The 5,451-nt window shown below is 37.7% G+C and overlaps 1 long non-coding RNA gene across 1 annotated transcript; it reads right to left on the bottom strand.

The window, feature by feature from the left end:
• Window positions 1-1,331: 1,331 nt before the first annotated feature.
• Window positions 1,332-4,528, bottom strand: LOC120324730. Its single transcript, XR_005566254.1, has 3 exons — window positions 4,141-4,528; window positions 3,006-3,053; window positions 1,332-1,545 (listed from the first exon to the last, which is right to left on the bottom strand). It is a non-coding gene; the product is annotated as an uncharacterized LOC120324730 (long non-coding RNA).
• Window positions 4,529-5,451: the final 923 nt, after the last annotated feature.

Genomic DNA, 5,451 nt, shown 5'->3' with positions numbered 1-5,451 from the left:
ATGCAGTATGAAAAAGTTAGTAGACAGTAATTTCTGTCAAAAATGAAAGAACACCATTATTTCTGTCTAAGTGGATGAAGAAATCTCATCATGAAAGGCAGATCTATAGGTGAAATCTGTAGGCAAAAAAGTTCATTGATTTCAGTGACTGAGTTTCAGGAACACCCTGCAAACTAGCAGCAAATGAAACCTGCATTGGTCTCTGCAGCACTGTTACACAAGAAAGCAAAAATAAACAGACAAAAAGAGATATTATGCAGAAATGCATCAATTTTACACAGAAAAGTTTACAGAAAGAATTAAAATGTGCACAGAATCAAGACTCATAAATAGAAGCAACTCAGCTGCTCAATTCTATCTTGTGTCCCAGGGTTCAACTCTACCAATGTCATTCCAGGACATATGATGTTGAGGTCCTCTGGTGGTGGCTACTCCAGAAATCTTCCAGCCAGACTATTCCATATTGCTTCAACCTCCAGAAATTCTGGGCAAATTTTACTTGAATCCAACCTGACTCCTTCTTCATGCAGTTTAAATCCATTAATTTGTCCTAAGAATTATGGACTTGGAATATAAGCACCCCATTTTTAGCAGTCGTTTATGTATTTGAAAGATGTTATAAATTTCTTTGGCAGTCTTCTCTACTCTCACAAAATTACCCCAATTATTTTGATCTTTCCCCATAACTTGTTCCTGGGCCTCTGAACTTTTGCATTTTTTCTGTGCCTTGTTTTTCTTATTTTTAAAGTGGGAATACTGAAAGTTCCATCTTTGTTTTCTTTGAAATATAGGGTTAACTGTTACAACACATGAGGTAAAGATTAGTGTTTCAGATTATATACAAAATTTTAGTATAATGTTTTGCTGCGGTCAATTCACTGTGTTCCGACACTAAACTGTTATGTTTTAGGAAAGTGTGAAAATTTAAAATCTTTTTGGCATATATACAGAGTAGAGCTTCTGAAGTTCCTGTGATATAATGATCTGTGTTCTTTACTGATTTCCCCAAACCACTAAATGATTTCTTGCTTAAACTCCAGTCCTACACTCTGAGACTAGATTTATAAAAACATAGCTTTGATTTTGTTCTACTGTTGCAATTCATATCATAACTGCCCCCATTTTTGCAATATCCAATTTTTACCACTCTTTACCAGTAAAATCCAATGATCAAAAAAACCTGTGCCATACACACAAATGTGTGTGTGAAGGTCTCCTAGGCACCAGTATGGACTCAAAGCAGTTTGGATTCATCAGTAGAATGTGTTAGGCAGAGGAACAACATTTTAATAGCAATAAAATAATAATTTACTTGTCTGTTACACATTAAATTACGTTGGAAAATATTTTACTAAATTCTTGTTTCATTATTCTTACATGCTTCAAAGAGGGAAAATAAAAAAGTTACACAAAAGTATTTTGGAGTCCCCGTTGACAGCTTAAGAAATAACTGGAGTGTGAATATTCATTTTGAAGGTTATGCCCAGGAAGCTGCCTCACATCTCCTGAAGGCAATGCTTGTTCCTTAAAATCAGTGTTCTGCTCCTAAAACAAAAAACAAACAAACAAACAAACAAAAAAGAAAAATTAAAAAAGGGTTTTTTTCTGAAGAAAAAGAAGACTAGGAGTCTAGTATTACAAGGGGATATCAAGAAAATTCAAGAAAGTTAGTAATAGTAAATCAACACTGGTAATGTGTAAAGATATATGTTAAAACCTGTCTTGTAGTGCCTGCTAGTTCTGCCAGCCATCCTAAAAGCATTGGGACAGAAGTCCTGACATCAGTGTTCTGCTGCCTGTTTCTAGGAATGTTCTACAGTCAATCAGTGAGTACATCTACTGACCGTGCTCACTGTCCTGGGTCAGGTAAGCTTGATACTGACATCCACCCTATACTAAAAAGCAGCACCTCTTCCCATAAGGTTATCACACTAGAGATCAGTGAAATATTTGAAAAGAAACCAATGAACAACAGCAAAAGAGAAATTGTAGAGTTGTTAAGCTTGGAAAATACCTGTAAGATCGTTGAGTCCAACCATTAACCCAGCAATTCTATCTTCTCTGGCCACAATTTGCTTCTGCAATAACTTGTTTTTTTCCTTCCTAAATACATTGTCCCAGAGTTGCTACGACTGTTGCTAATGTTCTCAGCCTTGGACATGACTGGCACTGGCTCTGTCAGACATGGGGAAGCTTCTGGCATCTTCTCACAGAAGCCAACCCCCCTTCTACCAAAACATGTCCATGCAAACCCAATACACCCACTTCAACAAAGTTTAATAACAACCTCCCAGCTCTGCAGAGCCTCAAGCCACAGTATGTGTGTCTGTTTGAACTGTTAACAACTACTTTTGCTATACATTAGCATGGAAGCAAACTCACTATTTATGCACCAGGTTCTTAAGTACCAGCTGAGAAAAATTATGCACAGATTGAGCAAAAGGCTCTAGTTATCATTTTCAGTGTGCAGAGATGTTGATAATGTCTCTACGGCAGGAAACTGCCCATAATCACTGATCACTCTGATTTGAAGAGTGAAAGAGGGAAGGCAATTTTAGTTTTAACTGTTCTGACGATTCCTAACAGGAGGCATACCGGGTGATGGTTTGGAAATGGTGTACTGAATTCTGAACTTCAGCACAACTGTGCCTGATACTGACGGACTTCAAGGTTAAGAAATTATTCTACTGTGAATATAAGATACCACAAGCCAGTGTGCTGCCCAAATCAACCAATTACTTGAGACGGTGGAGCAAATCTTTCAGGTCATACAGGGATATAACTTTTCATCTGAAATTTTAAGCCTTATATCAAAAAAGTGAACAAACAATTTAAAAAAAATTCTCGTGAGATATTATTTTTATAGGAAGAATAAAATCTCCTCTCATTTATAAAACTCATTGACCTGGAAAAGTACTGTCATGAAGTTTGAAAAAACTTTTGTGAAAACTATTTGAGAATAGTCCATAAGTAAAGTTGTTAAGCAATGGGTGAAAAAGGATCACCTGTGTTAAAGAAATCCAGCTGTAAGACTTTCTTCCTTGTAATCAAACCTGTAGATAGATCCAAGACAAATGGAGGCTGTGTAAATTACAGGTCCTCTCTTATGATACTGAAATCTAAGTCCAGTCAGTATCTAAAAGCATTTCTCCATTCTTAGTTAATGTGAGCAGACTGAATAGATTTGTTACACTTACAGAGTACATATTTTATCTAGAAAATAATTTTACCTTATGTCTATTTCAATCACAGTTTCAAGAATTGTTTCTTTTCTTTCCTTCCTTCCTTCCTTCCTTCCTTCCTTTCTTTCTTCCTTCCTTCCTTCCTTCCTTCCTTCCCTCCTTCCCCTTCCCTCTTCTTTAGGATAAAGCAATTTCATATATGTTTCCTTTTTTTATTGTTGTCATCTTTGATGGACAATATTGACTTATAATAATGTCATAAACTATAAAACTGTTAAGGAAAAAATATATCACAAAGCACAAATTATGTTTATTCCCTTCAGTCCTGCCATATATACATCTGTATGATATGTACTAAAGTTGTACTGATTTAAAGAAGGATATGCACAAAGATTATGCCAAGAGTGGAAACTCTGAAAGCTCCAGCAAGGAAATGTATTTATATTTATTTGGTAAACAGCTTAGTAGATAGAAGTTGGAGGTCTATATATAAAATTGAAAAGAGTTTAAACATAGGCAGTGAAATTCTACTCCCTCTGAAATGTGTTGTATCGGGTAGAAAGTAGGAAATGAGATTTTAGTCACACTTTTCTATTCCCCCTGACTCCCCTCCCCTGAATTGCTAGGAAGCCATAGAAGAAGGTTTTGCAACATGAAAAGTTGCACCATCCATGAACTCTACAGTGATCTGGAAGGCAACTGCAAAGCCAGTGAATTCCTTGCTTTTGTCACCATCTAATTAGAAGTTCTGTTACACAGGACTGGAGCTTGTTATTAGTGGGATTTCACTCAAACCAGAAGACCTTTAGAGGTTGTGCATGACATGCGGTGACAATCTGTTTGCTGTACACTAAAGTTTTCTGTACATCTATACATTCTTGCACACAGGAATAAAGCACACTGATTTTTTTTGTGTCACTAGCGTGTTTTCTCTGTGTGGCTGTTTCAGTTTACCTACTCAAAACAGAAGGCTTGTATTGTTGTACAAAGTGGTGCGGGCGATTCACCCACAGTCTCCATCCTCACGCTTGCGTTGGGTCTGGCTGAGATGGAGCTGAGATGGTTCATCTTCCCCACAGCAGCCCTCACAACGCTGTGCTTTGCATTGGTATATAGAAAGGTGCTGATAACACAGCAGTGTTTTGGCTACTGCTGAGCACAACATCAACGCTGTAACATTCCTTCTCCCGCTGAGGGCAAGATCCCGGAAGGGAACACAAGTAGGCCAGGTGACCCAAACTAAACAAAGGGATATTCCATTCCATATGACGTCAGCTCAGCTATAAAAGCTAAAGGAAGGAGGAAGAAGGGAGAAGCAAATATTATTTGCAGTGTTTCGCTTCTGGAGCAACAGCTCTATGTGCTGAAGTCCTACTTCCTGGGAAGTACCAGACATCATGTGCTGGTGGCAAGTAGAGAATAAACCTGGTTTTTTTTTTTCTTTGCTTTTGCTTTAGTAGACTGCCTTGTCTCAGCCTATGAGTTGTTTTCCATCTTATTTTCTCTTCCTTGTCCAGCTGGGAAGTGGGAATTATAGAGAGGCTTGACAGGCTCCTAGCATCCAGATAAGGTCAATCCACTGAAACTCTTTGCCAAGATTTACTAATTAATAAGGGTGTATTTTCCACAGAGTTCTAAGAACACTCCAGCTCCCCATTATCAGTAGCTTGTAGAGGCTTACATTCCCTGATATATTACAAGGGGGGTGACGTACACCTGCTTTGTCTTTCCATCAGACCGTGCTGATGTCCAGTCCTGACTGCTATTTCTGTAGTAATTGCAAACAGTTTGATTTCTCAAACAATCTCAGCTCTATCTATGCTCCCCTGGTCCGCTTACAGAAAAATAATTTGTTTTTCTTTCTCTGCCTGCAGATTCTGTAAATATCAGATCTCATTTTGAAGTGTCCCCTCCACCCACTATTTATGGACCCTGTGGTGATCATGAGGTATGTGCAGGATGTTTTAATAGTCAAGGTCTGTTTAGGGCTCAGAAACAAACTCCCTGAGAGACCTCAACACATTGTTAGTCTTACCTACGCACAAGTTGAGTAAAATCTTATCATCCTGTACAATGCTATGAAATGTTTGCTTGATACTATGTTATCTAAGGACCTATGTGACCTTTGGACAGATTGCTATTCTCCCCATTGTCTATTTGTTTTATTTATGTATTTAAATATATGCTTAAATAATGAGAAAACTTTTTAGATTTTTAGATTCTGTTCCCATTGCAGATCCACATATGACATAGCTCAAACATTAAGGCT

This window comes from Pipra filicauda, unplaced genomic scaffold (assembly GCF_003945595.2).
Source record: "Pipra filicauda isolate LSUMZ 115617 unplaced genomic scaffold, ASM394559v2 scaffold679_size159053_pilon, whole genome shotgun sequence".
In the NCBI taxonomy this organism is placed as follows: Eukaryota; Metazoa; Chordata; class Aves; order Passeriformes; family Pipridae; genus Pipra; species Pipra filicauda.
This window is presented reverse-complemented; position numbering and strand designations above follow the sequence as displayed.